The sequence below is a fragment of the Sturnira hondurensis genome, unplaced genomic scaffold, assembly GCF_014824575.4.
Source record: "Sturnira hondurensis isolate 20B ecotype Veracruz unplaced genomic scaffold, ASM1482457v3 Scaffold0001721, whole genome shotgun sequence".
In the NCBI taxonomy this organism is placed as follows: domain Eukaryota; kingdom Metazoa; phylum Chordata; class Mammalia; order Chiroptera; family Phyllostomidae; genus Sturnira; species Sturnira hondurensis.
In genome coordinates this window covers 790,050-809,796 of record NW_028074352.1, presented here as the reverse complement: position 1 = coordinate 809,796, position 19,747 = coordinate 790,050, and the positions used below count along the sequence as shown (strand labels likewise).

Sequence of the window (19,747 nt, the reverse complement as noted above, 5' to 3'; positions counted from 1 at the left end):
ATAGGGAAAGAGAATCAGGCGTTTTTTTCTCTCTCAGGCCCCAGGGCCATAAAGTTCTGCTGAATTTGCAAATGGGTTGAGGAGGCTGCCTGCTACATTGTCAATGTAGCCTAAAATTGGGCTAAGAACTTCGCCTGGAGGCTAACAACCTGAGTTTCTAGCTACTCTGAAGCGAGACTCAGGCCCAAGGCACCGGTTGTCATGGGAACCAGAGCGCAGGTCTCCCCGGCGACCTCGTCCCTAGGGAGGGGGCGGGGCTTAAGGCCCAGCGGACTAATCAGGCCTAGGGAAGCTCAGGGTTGGCGATCTGCGGTCCTTCAGGAGCCCGGAAAAGGTTGAGTGACAGAAATGAGGGCGGGGCCGGAGCGCCGCCCGAGGTGGGACAGAAGTCCTGCCAGTAGCTCCCGCGGCCGCGGCGCTGCGAGGGTGACACATCATGATCGCCGGCCGTAGAGACTGTAGTGCAGGCGAGCAGCACGCTCTGGCTCCCCGGCGGGTCTCAGCCGCCTCCGCAGCACTCGGAGCCGACTGCAGGAGTTAAGCCATTCCGCGCCAGAGAGGTTTAGCGAAGCCCTTGGAGTCCTTGGAGGCGCGCTGAGCACGGGAGCGCGGAGCGGCTGCGCGAGCGTTCCGGGGTCGGGCGGTCGGCCGGTGTCGCCGCTGGCGGGGCGTTTCCGAGGTGTGGTGGAGGAGGAGATGCTGCTCCTCTTCCCCCCCTCCCCAGGCTCGTTCTCCAGCTCCTTCGGCTCACTCCCGCAGCCGCTCGGGGGAGAAGAGGTGGTGGCTCTCCGCGCCCGCGGCGGCTGCCGGCGGCCCGCCCCGACGCCGCGTCCCCGCAGCCCGCTCCGGGCGCTCCAGTAGCAGGACCCGGTCTCCACTCGAGCGGGTAAGGACAGGAGCGGCCCCGGGCTCTGGGCTGGATGTGCAGAAGTGCAAAGCTTCGTACGCTGCGCTGGCCCTCTTCTTCATCTCTCTGCTTTTGCTTCAGCCCCTAAAACCAACTCCTCTGTCGCCTTGATGGAAGAAACTTTTGTTTGGTTTTCGTGGTGGTGTGTTTCTGTCTGTTACAGTGGGGGTAGGGGAAAGATGAGATGAAGTTTCATTTTGAGGTAGGTAGATCCACCTCTTCCGTGGAAGAAAGCCAGATTCCTGGGAATGAAACCCCAGAGGGCGGGTAAGAGATCGTGGGGTAATAGGGAGTGACATTGTCCCATCCTGCTAGTCTAGCTCTGCTCTGTGCATGCTAAGGGCAGGGCTCCCGGAGTCTGTTTCTAATTTTTGTAAATGATTGTGGACATGCTTTGTGGTTAGAGCCCGCCCAGAAGAATGTGTATATGTAAGGACTCAGGGAAGAGGGGGAGTGGTGAGGATTGGGGGCAGCGGGGGCGCAGGGAGAGAGACGGCGCCTGCTATGAGCTCTCTCTCCACTGTTCTCCGGGCGCGAGTTAACCGCCTCCCCTCCCCCCTTGCCCTTGTCCCCGCCGCTCTCCGCAAGCTTCTGTAGTACGGAAAGCTGGAAAGCTGAAGTTTGGTAAAGTCAAGAAAGTTCTTCTGAAGTTTAATTTCCTTCTGTTGTGAATATATTGGAGGAGGGGGAGTGGCAAAAGATGTATTACCACTGAAATAGACTTACACAGCAAGCAACAAAAGTTTCATTGGCCTTATACATATATGATGGACACCTCCACGCACTTCCAACTAATCTCTAAGACAGCTTTGTGTCATGTTCGTTTAATTGCATCTTTGAGACAACAAACGCGGTGACTTCATAGGGAGCTGCCCAGAGCTGATTTTACCTCTCAGAAAATGGGGCAATCGGGTTTGTTTTCAAGGCGGGGACCTAAACAAAATGTAGGACACCTGATCTGTGGGTGAAGGCGCTGGTAACTAATTAGAAAGATGTTTAAATTTATCTACAGAATTTATTAAAGGACAGGGAAAAAATTAAGGTCGCAGTATTATGAAACAAGCGTTGATATGTTCCCAAATTCTTGAAGACTGGGTTCCCAGGGTCCAAGTGAAAACTTGATTCATGCTCATTGGTTCCTTGTAGTACTCGTATGATACAAATTATTTCTCGTTTTAATATCATTATCATTTTAAAATTAAATGCACACATATATTGATTCAGTAAATTCATACAGAGGCAAGTTGAATACTTTATCATTCAGTCCTAAATTTACCAAACTTTTTCATAATAACATTGTGTTCTAACTTTGATGTTGTAGAGGCTTTGTGGGAATATGTGTGGGGCAGAGGGTAGGATGGAAGCTGGTATTAAACCTAGAAAATAACTAAGGTTAGTTGTTAGGAAAATTGACTGATTTATAGTCTTTCACTTTTATAATGGGGGAAATATGATTTCCTTCACCATTATGTAAAATTGTCTTTAAAATATTTTTAATTTGTTGGTTTTAGAGAGAGGCTGCGATGGGGAGGGGAGAGAGAGAGTAAGACAGACATGGATTTGTTGTTCCACTTATTTATGCATTCAGCGCTTCGTGTATGTGCTCTACCCAGAGATTGAACACACAACCTTGGCCCACAACCTAGGCTTATGGGGAGAATGCTCTTACCAGCTGCGCTACCCAGCCAGGGCCTGTAGGATTGTTTTTGAATTGACATTTGTCCCACCCAAATTTTCACTTGCATGTAAAGCCTACTTATGTTTTGAAGGGTGATTACCAGCATCCCAAAAATATTTATAAATAGCCTTTCTTGTCACAAATAACACAGGTACACAGACCATTAAAACCAGTGTTAATTTAAAGGATAGATTTTGATACTGTGATAGGAGTCAAACTTTGTAAATACTTAGATTGTCTTTTTCTCTAGGCATGCTTCAAATGCAGGAAGTGAATTTGAGAATTGCCTGATCGTTTATTTTTGAGTAGATGATAGGTGTCTATCTTTAAATGAATGGAATTTGTGTGCTCTTTATTAAGAAAAACAGGTTGAATCCTTGTTTTGTTTCATTTTCAATAGGTTAAGGATGGCATGGGAGAGCATTGTAGCTTCTCCTGTATCAATTGAGCATACATTTTCCAGCCCATCTTATTGCCCAGCTCCAAACCTAGTGGAGAAAAGGACTATTGGTGGTTAGCTGCCACTGCTTCTGCATTTTTGACAGTATGTAATTTTTAAATAAACTACAAAATATTTTTATGGTATTATTCCATTGTAGTTAGTATCATTTGAAATTGGAAAGAAACACTACCATACTCCAAGTTGGTGTATTTAGGAGTTACTCCTGTCAACATATTCTTATTTTGGCGTGTAGTTTATGCCATTAGAATGATGTGTTGAAGGTATTCTGTTTGGCCTGTGATATAACCAAGCATGACTCATTTAAGTTAATGTCACTTGACAAAGCAGGGGCCTGAAATGTTGAAAAGATGTTGGGTCCCAGGAAAGAAAGATCAGTGCTGATGGGGAAAGATGAGGGTCCATTGCTCTGGATTTCCCAATTTTTCTCTGAGAACCTTCTTCTTTCAAGTTGAAAATTAAGATGAGTTGAACAACTCAGGAACTAGATTTTCAAAACATAGCTTTTAATGAGTGAATTAATATAGGACTTTAAATGGTCTAAGTTAAAGTTTCACACTCAATGTAAGAAATTGAGTATTATCTGCAAACAAAGAAATGTCTTTTGCTGCATACTGCCTCTATGCCTAATAAACAGTCTCCTTTTTTATTTCTAGTTGCATGGCTGCATGTTAGAATCACCTGACTAGCTTGAAATATTTTCATGCCCAGGATGCCCAGGACTCAACCCAGACCAATGAAGCCAGAATTTTTGGCGTGGCATTGGGGTGGGGGTCTCATGGTGGCATCTCATGGGTGTGAGATCCATGTGTCCATATTTTTGGAAGCTCCCTAAGAAATTAAACTATGGAGCCAACTTGTGAACCAGTGTTCTGGTCCTCTCTAGAAGATCAGTATAGAAAACTTGATTCCTACAAATGCAACATTTTTATGTTGAGTTACAGTTCTTCTATATAAATCACAAGTATGTTTTAAAAAATAAACTTATATCTCCAAAGCATCTATGTATATAGCTATCTACAGGACTTTTTACAATTTGATTCAGAATTTAAGATACAAATATTTCCTTCTAGTTTCTTAGCCCACACTGTCCAATGTAGTAGTCCTAGCACAAGTAGCTAAAGTTAGTTTAAAATTCTTTTTTTTCTAGACTTTATTTATTTCTCTTTAGAGGGGAAAGGAAGGAGAGAGAGAGAGAGAAACATGAATGTATGGTTGCCTCTGGTGTGTCCCCCGCCGGGAACTGGCCCGCAACCCAGGCATGTGCCCTGACTGGGAATCGAACCACGATCATGTGGTTCGCAGGCCCGCGCTCAATCCACTGAGCCACGCCAGCCAGGGCTAAAGTTAGTTTAATGAGCTAATATGTTCCTTATTCCCACCAGCCCTATTTTAAATGCTCAATAGCCACTTGTGGCTAGTAGCCACTGTATTGGATATCATTGCAGAAAATTCTGTATTACCTACAGGTATAAACATTTGTATTACAATTTCCATCTGAAATGGAAAGATGTAATCATTTCCTTCAGATTTATAATTTAAAAGATGTGTTTTTGATAGTTGTTTTTTAAGTGAAGGAAATACATTTTCAATGTTTCCATGACCTCTTTCCTCAGTATGTTGCACATAGTTGCAAGATTTTCCTATCTAAACTTGACTGAGAGGAGAAATTTTAGTGTCCTTTTGTTTACTATTTGTACCAGAGTGCTTTGAATCTAACCAGTGGCTTAAAATTGCCCTGGTGTGTTACAGCAGTTACTGGTCTGGAAATAGAGTCGTCGTTTAATTCAAGTGATGGCATTTGGTTCAAGGTTTTTCTATTTAGTGAAGGTCCCCCCCCACCCCCACCCCAAATCGAGACTCTTAGTTGGGATATGATATGATTGAATTTTTCAACAGGAAATCATCTTAATAGTTTTAACATGAACATGCAAACAGACTTTATTTTCCCCCATATAAGAAACCATCCCCTTCAACAAAAGAAGAGGTTTCTGAATGATCTGAGATGGTTGGAAACTAACAGTAGTATGTCATGAGCTTTAATGGTGTTTGCCACTTGTTAACTCCTGATTCACAGTTTAGAAGAAACTGTGCTGCGTACATCATCTCCCCAGCAACAACTCCATAACATGTGTAAAAAAAAATAAATCAAAGTTTTCGCTATGGATTTAGTGTGTTCTGATTAGAAATGGAGACAAATTATTTTCAGTTAAAAGTATTCTTTCTTTAGTTTTTTTTCCTTATCGGCAGATGGTACATTTCCTTTTTAAACACACATATACTTTTTTACCTAGTTGCATAAGACAAATTTGCATCTAGAATGTTGTAGGTTTTTTTAAAGGATGCCCGAATATGGGTGGGGGGAGAGTATAAGGAGGATAAACAGTAAAGAAAAAAATACAGAAAAAAAAACCAAACCTCTGGCTGGTGTGGCTCATTGGATTGAGTGTCAGTTTGTGAACTGAAAGGTTGCTGGATCGATTCCCCATCAGGGCACAACCTGGACTCCCTGATGGAGTCCAGCGAAAGGCAACCCAGGCAACCCGTCCATGTTTCTCTCGCACATCCATGTATCTTTCCCTGTAGTTCTCCCTGCCTTCCACTTTTTTTAAAGCATAAATAAATAAAATCTTAAAAAAAGAAAGCTTCTTGTTGAATAACTTAAGGTTAGAATGATTATATAACTTGAGAATGTGGAAAAAATATTCCAAGTTGGTGGGTTTTTGGAAAAAAGATACAGCTTGGAAATTTTTTAAAATAAGGAAACTCTTTAGAGAAAATTTGTTCCTCTTACTACTTAAGTACTACTTAAGCACTTTTCTACAAAAGTGTGATTTTCAAAATAAGCATTTAAACTATTAAGGAATGACGAATTGTTAGGTCTTAATGTAGTCAGGTGTCTATCTTTTCTAGAAAATACAATGTAATTCAGTTTTTCAAGGGAAAAGAAATAATATGTATTTTGGAACAAGAATTTTCCTTATTGTAAAGTTCTGACTGATAGATTCATTTCCTCTTCATTGTCTTTCATATTCTTGGTTTGTGCTGAGATATAATTTTTTAGAATTATTTGAATATAATATTGATTAAATTCATTCTTTACACAATCTGTTTTAATTTTATTCTGTTGCTACCTTTTGTATTTAGTTTAAGAAGTGAGCTTGAGGCAATGATTCCAATGTAACACATACCAATTTTCTATGTGCTGTGTGAAAATGTACCAAAGCTAAAATGTATCCTTACAGCTGCACTTGAAAGCTGGACGACTTGCTTTGTTAAAACGAAACAAAACAAAACCTAATAATAAAAAATACAATAAATATAATGGAAACTTTAGTTCAGGAATATTCAATTATCAAATCAAAGCTAGATAAAACTGTTACTGGTAGCACATACCATTCAGTTGAGTTCAATCATATCTTTGAAATTCTGGCGCTGCTTTGAAGTGTATGGAAATGAATAACAAATAGGACATAGTGCCCCCAAAATTGTTACTTAAGTTACAATTTAAGTTGACATAGTCTCCAATGTTTATAATTATTTAATTCTTTTAAAGATTTTATTTATTTACTTTTAGAGAAAGGGGAAAGGAGGGAGAAAGAGAAGGAGAGATACAGCAATGTGCGAGAGATACACTGCTTGGTTGCCTCTCTGGTGGCCCCCAGTCCAGAACCTGGCCCACAACAGAGGCATGTGCTCTGGCTGAGAAGCAAGCCTGTGACCTGTAGATGCACAGGCTGGCGTTCAAACCACTGAGCCACACCAGCCAGGGTGGTTATATAATTTTTAATAGTTACAATTTAAAAATCTAGACTATATTCTCTATTATTACAAGGTAATGGGATTTCTTTCAAGTTTTATTTTTTACTTTTTGTTTACTTATTTAAATATTACTTAAAAATATTTTAAAATCTATTTTAGAGAGAGGAAGGGATGGAGGGAAGGAGAGAGAGTGAGAGAATGGGAGAGGCAGAGAGAGGGATTTGTTGTTCCCCTTATTTATGCATTCATTGGTTGATCCTTGTACGTGTCCTGACTGAGAATTGACCGAGAATGAACCTGCAACCTTGGTTTATTAGGACAGCGCTCTAACCAGCAGAGTTACCTGGCCAGGGCTTCCTTCAACCTTTAAATAAAAGAAAAATTTTAATGCAGTCATACAATATATCATACTCATTGTGTAACTGAAGACCAAACTGAGCTGTTTTTAGAAATTTCATCTGAATCTTTCTTGATGTTTATATTAGTACAAGATTTCTAACTACAAAGGGATTTTAAGATTGCATTGAGATACTAAGATTTAATTGGAAAACAGATAATATTGTTCTTCTACCTACAGGGATACTAATGAATCATTTTTCATTAGTGAGCCAACCCAATTAGTTGACTTTTTTAGTAGCAGTAATAAATGTGGACTGATCCATCCACGTTCTGGTGCCCAGATCTCTTCTTAATTGTTCTGTGTTCTATAAATATACAATGAATTCCTGCTTTCTTCCAGGCACTTTACTAGGTATTGATGATTCACAGAAAGAACACATATCCAAGACAGCAGATAAATGGAATAGTCTGTGGCCACATAGCCTTAATCATCTGAGTTCATGCCAAGTAAATTGATCCATCAGCAGGATATATTGACACAGAATAGCTGTGAAAACAAAATTAAATAAGATGTAAACTTGCCTTGTAAAACTCTATAAACACATGGGTAACTATCTGAACATGAATAAATTGTTTTCGGCACAGCTGTAAATGCTGTGTTGACCACTCCTGTTTGATTCAGAGGGACAGTGTAGTGTGGAATTTAGATCATAGACTCTGGAGCCAGGCTGCCTGGGTTTTGATTTCTGACTCTGATTTACCAGATTTCTTAAACTCACTGTGCTTTAGTTTTTTAATCTGCAAAATGAGGATAACGACCAGGCTTCTTTTATCAGATCCTTGCAAGGATCAAATGAGTTAATGCATGTAAAGCACTCAGAGTAGGACCTGGTGCATACCGAGTGTTTAATAAACATTAGCTATAGTTATTTTTGTATAAAGTTGATTTGTAGCAGTTTTTTTAAACACTGAGTAAAGGTGATATGTGAACTGAAATGTGTTTTTTTTCTTTTAAACTTATGGCCCTACTTTGTTCCTTGGGCTGCATGTTTCTTATACTCATTACTTGGGCTCCTTGGTATATGTAATGTGTGCCTGATTTTACACGTTTCATGGAACTTGTGAAAATAAATGTCCTCTTCAGACTACTCATTTTAAGAACAGTACATCTTCTGTTTTGGAGTTACTTTTAGAGCATATGGCATGTGGTTTTGAATATCTTTCTAGTGGCACATCTGTTCTTTGAGTGGGTTTGAGTCAATTAAATACTATATTTACTCATGTTTTTGGTGAGTGGTGAGGAGTATGATTTGAATTAAAATGAAAAATGAGCCCTGGCTGTTGTGGCTCAATGGATTGAGTACTGGCATGTGAACCAAAGGATCACCCACTGGATTTCCTGTCTAGGTCACATACCTGGGTTGCAGGCCAGGTCTCCAGTAGGGGGCGCACCAGAGGCAACCACACATTGATGTTTCTTTCCCTTTCTCTCTCCCTTCCCCTCTCTAAAAATAAATAAAATCTTTTAAAAAATAAAATGAAAAGTGATTATAAAGTAAAATAAGTGATTTTTAAAAAAGATTTAATTAATTTATTCTTGGAGAGGGGGGAAGGGAGTGAGAAAGAAAGGGAGAGAAACATTGATTGTTTGCCCGTCATGTACCCTCAACCAGGGACTTGGCCCTCAACCCAGGTACATGCCCTGACCAGGAATCTAACCAGTGCCCTTCGGTTTTGCAGATGATGCCCAAAACACTGAGCCACACCAGTCAGGGCAAAAGGAGTGATTTTTAAAATATGGCTAGAAACATAATTAGAAAGGACAGTCCCAGAAATGGTTTTGATAATATTATGTTTGAGGACATGGGTATGTGTCTTCCCAAAGTGTGTATTTTGAAAGGCGGTGACCCTCCCAGACTTACGAATTCTAGTATATAGTTAAATGTACATGTTCACAGTTTCATAAACAGTTATTTAATATTTGTGAGTGTTAGGTTGCTATGTCTCTGGGAGTAAGTGTTGTGTAGCATAATCTAAAATTGTTTGGCATATTTCTCAAGAGATACTGTGTACCATTAGAACCTGTAATATGTTAATACACCTTGTGAACCTCCAAGATGATATCATATATATCATTTTTCATTTATTTGACAACTTAACTACAGAATTCATAATATATCTTTTAACATCTCTCATAATAGGAACACTGATTTGGGAAATGCTGCTTTAAATATTCTTTTTGTGTGCCCCACGCAAGACCATTGTAATGATTTGTTCTGCTTCTTGCAGTTACAAATTACATTGGGTTGCAAATGCAAGACACCTAGCATAACAGTGGACAAAAAGAAAGTAGGAGCCCTGGCTGGTGTAGCTCAGTGGATTGAGCTTTCATGTGGACCTGCGAACCACATGATTGTGGTTCAATTCCCAGTCAGGGCACATGCCTGGGTTGCAGGCCAGTTCCCAGCAGGGGACTCACGAGAGGCAACTATACATTGATACTTCTCTCCTTCTCTCCTTCCCTTCCTCTCTAAAGATAATAAATAAAATCTTAAAAAAAAAAGAAGGTAGGGATTTTTCTTCCAACATGATAAAAATCCAGGCATAATGCTCCATAGCTGGCATGGCAGTTTCAGGATATGGCAGTGAACCCAGGCATCCTTTAGATTTCTTCCCTACCTCCGTAGTGCATGGCTTTCATCCTCAACATGGCCTCATGGCCACAAAAGGGCTCCTAGAGTTCTATTCAAAATGTCCTTTCAGGAAGACAGAATATGGGAGAAATTGGGAAAAATGGCAGAAAGGGTGTGCCTTCCAGCTGAGTCAAATTCTTGTAAAGAATTTTCATGAGAGCCTTACCCAGTGACTTTGGTTTACGTTGGCCACCTCTAAATTGAAGGAAAGCTGGGAATTGTAGGTTTTTCCTGGGCCTTTGTCCCAAAGCTAACAGAAGTAAGTAGGTATTTGAGATCCAATTATTTTCTCCACGCTTCCTAATATCTGATCTCCATTTGTTTCCAGTTTAGTGGGATTTGGTTGTAATGCACATAGTTGGGGGGTGGTGGTTAGTATTACTTCCCACTTGATGTGTGACACATAAACAATGTTGATTGAAGTGTACTGACCTAGACCACATTTAAGAAACTGGATTCACTTTCTGTATAGGCTGGTTTATAGACATTAAGATTATTTGGTACTTTAATACTTTGTATTGTTTGATAATTAGTTCCTTGAAATAATATAGTTCATGTATACAGTTTTAAAAACCATTACTCAATCTACCACTGAAATATTGAGTTACTGTTAACCTTTAACAGGAGAAAATTAATGTATTTCTATCCATTCTTAAATACTGTGTTTGTGAAAACTAGATAGTGTCATGACTTGTTTACTTACATTCCAATGTAAAATAGGAAGCGTAGTGTAGTAGAAAGAATACAGATTTCAAATTTAGACAGTGTTTGGTTTGTGCTTTAGCTCTTTTAGTCATTCTGGGTGAGTAATTTCATCTCTCTGTGTCTAATCTTTAAAATGGAAGTGATAATAACTACCATACAGTTTTGTAAGCTTTATTCTTGAAGCCTAGATGTGTAAAAGCCTAGATGTGTAAAAGCCTATTCTTTACTAGATGTGTAAAATGATTGGGCACAGCCCTCTGATTCAGTTTATAAGAATTCTTTCCCTTTTACTTCTCTCTTTGGTGCATATAGAAGAAATAGTAACTAAGAAATATGATTAATAATACTAAGAAAACTGCATGGCTTAGGTCTATCACCCAGTGTATTACTAGATTCTTTAATATACATTATTTTGATTAGGTCACTGACTGCTTTTATTAGATTGTTATATTGTATATGTAGGATGTTTTTAGACATGGTAGGTACATATAAGTCACTTTAAAACTAAAATGTTTGAAATTTTAAAGGAAATAAAATAGGTAAATCTGCCTGTGTTCTCTTCAAAATGTGAAAAAATATAGAAATTGGTAGAAAATATCCATAGGATTGTTTGACTATAAAGTAGCAATAATTACAAATGCTGTATAAGTAATACAAATTTATTTTTGTTTTGAGTGTCTTTTGTTTCTTCTCTAAACTATTATACATCTTACAGTATTTGGCGAACTACTCCATGTTCAAAATTGTTTTATGTATTTTGAGAAATACTGAACAATAAAATAAAAATGTTCATAAAACACTTCATGTTTTTTAAAATTTTAGTTATTTATTTTCAGAGTGAGGAGAAGGGACGGAGAAAGAGGGAGAGAAACATCAATTGGCTGCCTTTTGTTTGCCCCCAATGGAGACCCGGCTCACAGCCCAGGCACATGCCCTGACAGGGAAGTGTACCCACAACCTTTTAGTTCACAGGCCATCGCTCAATCCACTGAGCCAAACCATCCAGGGCCCTAAAACACTTTAAATCTAGGTTTAAAAAGATAAGATAGGAACCCATTATCTATTACAAAACAATAAGTGCAGTAAAACTTTTAAGGAAGTGTAGCTTGATTTAATCAGAGGATTCACTTGGAAATAGAGCTGTAGCAGACATTATTGGATGTGGGAACTAGCAGTGTATCACAGAGCAGAATGAAAGATGAGAGAGTTTTAGATGGTATGTGAAGGTGAGAAAAGTTGGGGGCAGAGAAGTAGCTAAAGAGGAAAAGAAGTAGGGAAGTGTGTTCGGAGAGCCTCAAGGAGTATGTGACCAACAGTGCCAGGTGCCACACCAAAGAAAGACCACTGAAGGAAAGTACAAGAAGCAGAACAGTGTGAGCAGTTGAATATTATTACCATCAAAAGAACCATTTGCTACACTAACAAGGAGGCGGAAAGGAAGGACATTAAATTGGAGGATGGTATTTGGTGGTAAAATAGATGAGATTTCATAGGTCAGAAAAATTTTTTTAGATTTTATGAGATTAAGAGACTTAAAATGCCAGAATGAATGCAAAAGAGTAATTTCCTTTTATGAGGCTCTGTCTGGATGTGAAGGAGTGAATCCTAGGTAGAGTTGTTGGCTTTAGTTTTTCGTGAGGGAAACAACATTTGTCTATAAGACTGAAGGGAGGTCTACAAAGATAAGTATGGGCTTACTGATGAGTAGAGATGAAAATAAGCTTCTGTAAAAGAACTGACACTTACTGCTGTTATCTTCAGAACCTGCTGTATGAGGAGGCAAGATGATCTGCTTTTCAGTATGATTTGGGTAGTGGTAAAGAATTGGAAGTTTGAGGAGCAAGGTAAAGATTAGATATCATCACCATTGGGGAAGTAATGGGAGATTAAGAAAGGATTTACAGGTCTTATCTGTTTGAAGGTGAATACTTTGAATAGTGATGGCTTAAATCTACACCTGCAGAAAATGAAGAGTGAGATATAGAGATTATTGCAATCTGTGATGGCCAAGTTATATATGGGTCTTCCAGTAAGGAGGAAGCCTCACTGAGGCAGGGTGGCTTAGATGAAGTGGAAAGTGATTTTTATTCAGTGCTTTCTGAATTTGCTCAATGAGCTAACTAACTATTGATAGAGTCAAAGTTATTTATTATTTGCTGCTATCTCCATACCACTTTATTAGAACAAGCTGACACAGGATCCTGACTCGAAGTAAAAGTGTGTCTGATGTTTGTTAAATTGAGAATGCTATGTGGATTAGTTACTGCTTGGTTCACTTAACTGGAGTAGAGGATTATTTTTAAAATGAGCCATTTAAACTCTAAATTCAGGAAAAGTGTTTAAATTAAAATCTCATCCTGTGGTTGAATATTCTGTTATGGTAGTTGGGTACTTTTTGCCACTAGTGTGACTTTGCTGTTTGCCTTTATACTTACTTAGTATTATGATACTTATTACTAGGATTTAAAATTTAGAATTAATCAGGAGTGTTTTCTGCAAATTGCTTTGGCTACAAAAGAATTTTCTATCCCCTTCTATGAATTATCATACTTGGCAGATAAAAAGTTTTGAAATTACCCCATCCTTCCATTTTTAAATCACATGAGGGTTTTATCTGCTACACCTAGTGTGATGTAAAAAGTAAAATTCAAACATGTTTATTATTTTATCAATGCAGGACTTGGTTTATTTCTTTTCATTCCTGCAATAGCATATTATAAAACTTTTTGGCTATGTACAGATAATGGTAGATTGCCTAAAGTCACCCACTTGATTGTTAAGTAACAGCAAAATTCAGTGTCGGCCTCTAATAATGCTGCAAGGATGAACTGCCATGGCCTTGATTAATAGTGTACATAATGCTGACTGGTGTGTTTTTCTTATCTGCTAGTTTTAATATTACCATATAACTTCTAAGCAAAAAAAAAAAACCTAGAAGAAATAATGTTATTCTAGCTTATAAATTACTCCTAGTTTGCTTAGACAACCTGCTTTTCAATATACTAGACCTTATTAACTATGTGAAAAAGACTAAATCTGGGGTTTCTTATTTTGTCTCAAGAAAAATTTTCCATGGTATGTAATATAAGCAGCAGAATTTATGTTTATGATTCCTTTAAAACTAGTATTTAATTTGAAAAGTTTATGTAACTCCTTTTTTACAGTCCTAGTGAGAAGCATTGTATTTTCATATCTCTGTGTTTTGACAATTAGCTTTTTAGAATGAACAGTATGTTAGAAGCTAACTATGATGCAGAGATTTACAAATATGCACCTGTACCATTATAATCTGTAAATTAGGCCAATAATTTATTCATGAACCACATATATAGTATCTATTTGTATCTTTCAAACCACCTAAATGAATATTGAGAATGGTTATAACGATAAGGTACTATTTGTGAATTTATCATGTGCTATGCACTGTTTTAAGAATTTGACACATAGGATATTAATTGTCTTTACAACATTCTTGTGAAATAGATGCTATTATTCTTATAATAGATGACAAAGCTGAGGCTTAGAGAGGCTTAATAAATTACCGTAACTTACACAGCTAGTTGGTAGAGCGTGGATTTTGATCCAGGTCTGTCTGACTTCCAAGTCAATTATCTTAACCATAACTTCTCATGTGAATAGTATCTTTTAAAAAAGCCGTAGTGCCCTGGCTGGTGTGGCTCAGTGGGTTGAGCGCCAGCCTGCAAACTGAAAGATTCCCGGTCAGGGCACAGGCCTGGGTTTTGGGCCAGGTCCCCAGTTGGGGGTGTGGGAGAGGCAACCTGTTGATGAGACTCTCACATAGGTGTTTCTCTTCCTCTTTCTTCCTTTCTTCCTTTCTCTCTAAAAAGTAAATAATTAAAATCATAGTAAAAAAAATGAGCAGTATCAAGGAGGAACAAAATATTATAATTTACATGCACTTATTAAAGAGAATTCCACAATCTGTGTTGGAATCTAAATTTATGAAATTGTCAAGAGCCCTTAAAACAAGTGTTCTTGTAAATGTGTAGTGTATTTTCAGTGTATTTATGTTGTTCCCTGTGCCTAGGTCTCCTTCTACTAAACTATGGTCTTCATAGCATCAAGTTACAATAAACTGTTGAGTAAAGATAATAAAATATCCTTTTGAAAAATCTTTAAAAAATGTTTAAATGCTCATCACAGCATTATTTGTAATGCTATAAAATTGGGAACAACATAAATATTTTATAGAGGAGGAGTGGCTTAAAGCATTCTTACAGTGCCGTATTGTGATCATCAAAAGTTAGATTGATGAGAGGCGTTTTGTAACATGGATATGTATTTAATAGAAAAAAGATAAAAGTAAATAAAGCATGATTATAACCATAGTTTTGGTTTTGCTTTAATTTTTAATGAAAACTTTAATTTTAAGAAAGACCAAAAAGAAACAAAAATGTCAAAAATGGTGATATATAAGGGAAAAACCAACCTGTTTTAGGATTAGAAGGATTAGATTGTGAAGAGTTCATGACATACAGAATCTGTTCTGTTGAGTTGAGAAAGAAATTATGATATTTTGCCTGAATACATTTTTCTGTATGGAAGAGGCTTAATGATTATAATGCATCAAATTATCTTAGCAACACTGTAAACAAACTAGATGTTGTACTTGAGCTTAGGTTACTGCTTTACAGGATAATTTAATAATAATGATAATACACACTCATAAAATACACTCTTTAATGTAGTGAAAATTCGATTTCTCCAAACAGTGTTAAGGTAGGTACTACCATTATCTCCATTTTTACAGATAAGGAGACTGAGGTAAGAGTTAGACTAATTTGTCCAAATAATGTAGATGTGTAGTTAAGTAGTTAAGTGGGAGAACAATCATTTTGTTTTTTTTAAAATATATTTTATTGATTATGCCATTACAGTTGTCCCATTTTCTCCATTCTTCCCCTCTGCCCTACACACCCCCTCTTACCCACATCCCCTCACCTTTAGTTCATGTTCATGGGTTGAACATATAAGTTCTTTGGCTACTACATTTCCTATACTGTTCTTAACCTCCTGCCTATTTTCTGCCGAGAACCGACATTTTGAATCTGGTTATGTTATGTGATCCTGAAGCCTGTGCACTTAATCACTATACACTATACATTTTAATTTTGAAAATCATCTAACTTTTAATTCAGGGTTAGAAGATCTTACGAAGGTGTGATCATTAAGAGTAGTTTATGTTCTGAATCTCTATTCCATGTTTAGTGCATTAAAAAGTGTCCTTCCGTTTGGTTGACAGCTGTTATTCACAGAGCCCCAGACTGTTCGTAATTGCTATCACAGTTTCTTCCTCTTTCAATGGACTCTTTTAGTAGGCTTGGATGCTTTGTATGTGGTGGTATAAAAAGTGTCTGCAAGGATAACTTCAGAAGTTTCTAAATTTTGCTTTATCGTATGGTTTTAAAATTCATTCACAGTATAATCAGTTGACATTTGCTCTTATTTGGATTAATGAAATTTGTATCCTAGAGTTCTTAGAGACATAAAATTGAAGTCACTATTAACCATTTCCTTTAACTGCCTTTAGTTCCTTTTTTCACTTTAAGTATTGTATTCTCATGCAGATGGTTTAGGTGATCATGAAGTTCATTTATTAAGTAAACAGTTTTGTTGCCCTCAGAAGGGGATGAATTATGCAGGCTTTAATTATTAAGCAAGTAAAGTTTCGTTTCCTTTTTTTAAAAAAAAATTATTTTTTGATTTATTTTTTTTTAAAGAGGCAGGGATGGAGGGGGGGGGGGGAGATCAATTTGTTGTTCCGCTTACCCATTCATTAGTTGTTTCTTGTATGTGCCTGAGGACTAACCTGCAACCGTGGCACCTCAGGCGATGCTCTAACCAACTGAAGGACCAGGCCAGAACTGTGGCCAGGGCTGTGTTCTTATTTTTAAATACATCACTTTTTCAGAATAGGCAAATTGTGTATTGTACATGATTAAAGTTACAAAGACTAGAAAGTAATCTTTCTATTTCTACTTCCAGTTGCCCTCCCTGAGATGCTCTTCTGTAACCTTCATTTTCAGTAATATTACCAAAACAGGAGGGAACATTAATGAATACTATGCCAGGCTGATGTGAAACTTGATGTGTCCCCCATTGATATGCAAAAAAGTTCTTGCTTTTGGAAAACAAATATATACACAGTCTTTTCTTTTATGTATTGAAGTACATCTTCATGTTTCTGATTTTTTCCCTTCAGATTAGACATTAAACATTTCTCACATTTTGCTCTGTTAATCTACATGCTTTTTTTAAAAATATATTTTATTGATTATGCCATTACAGTTGTCCCATTCCCCCCCTTCATTCCCCTCCACCCTGCACACCCCTCCCCCATCATTCCCCCCCTTTCATTCATGTCCATGTGTCACAAGTTCTTTAGATTCTATATTTCCCATAGTATTCCTGCCCTCCCCCCTGTCTATTTTCTACCCACCGCCTATGCTACTTATTCTTTGCACCTTCTCCCCCCTTCTCCTCCTCCCACTCCCCTGTTGCTAACCCTCCATGTGATCTCCATTTCTATGGTTCCACTCCCGATCTAGCTGTCCTCTTAGTTTGCTTTTGTTTAAGGTGTGGTTGTTAATAACTGTGAGTTTGCTGTCCTTTCACTGTTCATGTTTTTTAATCATCTTTTTCTTAGATAAGTCCCTTTAACATTTCATATAATAAGGGCTTGGTGATGATGAAATCCTTGAATTTGACCTTATCTGAGAAGCACTTTATCTGCCCTTCCATTCTAAATGAAAGCTTTGCTGGTAGAGCAATCTTGGATGTAGGTCTTTGGATTTCATGACTTGGAATACTTCTTTCCAGTCCCTTCTTGCCTGTAAGGTCTCTTTTGAGAAATCCGCTGACAGTCTGATGGGTACTCCTTTGTAGGTGACTGTCCCCTTATCCCTTGCTGCTTCTAGAATTCTCTCCTTCATTTTAATCTTGGCTGATGTAATTATGTTGTGCCTTGGTGTGTTCCTTCTCGGGTCCAACTTCTTTGGAACTCTCTGAACTTCCTGGATTTCCTGGAAGTCTATTTCCTTTGCCAGACTGGGGAAGTTCTCCTTTATTATTTGTTCAAATAACTTTTCCACTTGTGGCTGTTCCTCTTCCCCTTCTGGTACCCCTATAATTCGAATGTTGGAATGTTTAAAGATGTCCTGGAGGTTCCTAGGCCTCTCCTCATTTTTTTTGAATTCTTGTTTCTTCCTTCTCTTCTGTTTGGTTGTTTCTTTCTTCCTTCTGGGCCACTCCCTTGCTTTGAGTCCCAGTTTCCTTTCCATCACTATTGATTGCCTGTGCATTTCCCTTCATTTCAATCAGTTTAGCCTCCATATGTTCCTCTAATTTGTGGCTAAAATCAACCAATTCTGTGAGCATCCTGATCACCAGTGTTTTGAACTGTGCATCTGAAAGGCTGGCTATTTCTTGGTCACTTAGAATTATAGGCTCTGGGGCTTTGAGCTGTTCTTGAGTCATAATGCTTGGTTTGTTCGCACCTGTTATGTTTGCGGGGCGGAGCCTTAGATGTTCACCAGGGTGGGGCAACCCAGTTGCTGGGTTGTGATGTTGTATGTGGGGGCGGGGTCAGTGAGGGAAAAAAATGGCGCTTTGCTCTGCTCTGTGCTCTCTCTCAGATTTCTGTTCCCTCTGTAGCTTCTCACAAGCAAATTCAGCCCCTCTGGTGCTGGTTCCCGGGTGTGTGGGCCCTTGTACTCACCAGGACCCTGTGGGTCTCTTCAACTAACTCTCTGTAGGCCTGGGAGCCTCTCCTGGCCCCTCGACCTAGAGAAAGTCTTTCCATTTCCAGCTGGTGCTTTCACCAGCTTGCTGGTGCTCTAATTCCCCGTGACTGGGGCCCTAGCCTGAGCGGTCTATCTCACTGTTCGCTCCTTTGCTTGGTTTATCTGCAAAGGAATGTGCGAATGTGTGACCGCAGTCAGCCAGCCGCCCTGCGCTCTCAGTGGGTCCGCCCGTCGCCACCCGATGCCTGGGATCCACCAACTGCATCCACCTCTGCTCCTGGGTCGGTGGGAGGGAACGGTCTTTCCAGCCCAACCCTGCTCTGCCGCTGCCTCTGCCCCTCTTACTGGTCTGGCTGAGTGGTTTGTTGTTGTCAGACTTCTGTACAGTTCAATTTTCAATGTTTTGGCTGCATTTTTGTTTCTAAAACTTTGTTGTCTTTAAATTTAATTGTGGGAGGGGGCACAGTGTTTCCACCTATGCCTCCATCTTGGCTGGAAGTCCCTCTACATGCTTTTATTGGCAGTTAAAAATATGTTAAAAATAAAAGCAAACTGGATGTCTTAATACTGCTTTGTTTGTGAAGCTGAACATTCTCTTTTAACTGAGGTTGGCAAATATTGGGTATAACTGAAGTTGGATCATTTTACCAATGACATGAGTATTTAGATCTATTTCAAGTATTTTATTTTATAGAGCACTGGGGTGGGTACAAAGAAACCCCCAAATATTGAAATTTTTGGTGTATAGCAATTTTTAAAAACAGGCTTGCTCTTCTAATTTTCTTGACTTAAGGATGAATGCTAAGGACTAAATATAGGGTTATGCTTATTGTGTGCCTAAAGTTCAGATTTTTTTCTGCTTAAATAGAGTGTGTTGGGAGGAAAAGTGTGCCAGAGCATAATTTTCTAATAACTTCATTTTAGCTCTTTCTAATTATGCTTCCTTTAATGTGTATCTTATGAAATGTAGTCAAAAGGTAGGGTACATTGTGGTTTCCAAAGTGAGTTATATCCAAACTACCTATGAATCTGTTAAAAATAAACATTTTGAGATACTTCCTAGACCCTCAGGAATCTAGTTTTCTTATAATTAGTAGACAGTAAGTTCTCTTTTCAGTGTATCTTTCTAGAAATCCTGTCTCCCTTTAAAAAATAATAGGTGTTTTGGTTATGATTTTATACATTTGTTCTGTAAGTTTAAAAATCAGAGTTAATTTGTTGGGATATTATTATATGTACCCTTGACAGGTATCACTAGCCTAAAAATACCTGTAGGGGCAAGAAGGACCAGGGATAGGTGAGGGGGATGGAAGACAGTAATGAGGATAGACACTGTAGTCAACCAAAAGGCTCAGACTCTGCTTCCCAGTTGAGTACTGTTGTATCCCCTTTTTCTTCAAGATAAGATTTTTATATTAAATCCCTCTAATTTTGAAATCT

General features: G+C 38.5%; 1 protein-coding gene across 12 annotated transcripts in view; it reads left to right on the top strand.

The window, feature by feature from the left end:
• The first annotated feature begins 361 nt into the window (after positions 1–361).
• The window catches only part of PTPN13 (protein tyrosine phosphatase non-receptor type 13), a 217,638-nt gene continuing 198,252 nt past the window's right edge, over positions 362–19,747 (top strand). For 10 of the 12 annotated variants that reach the window (XM_037030662.1, XM_037030673.1, XM_037030667.1 and 7 more), the window contains exon 1: positions 364–886. The gene's annotated coding sequence lies outside the window, so the exon portion shown is untranslated. Of the gene's footprint in view, positions 887–19,747 lie in introns of all 12 variants that reach the window. The other 2 variants (XR_005064231.1, XM_037030679.1) reach the window with 1 other exon arrangement.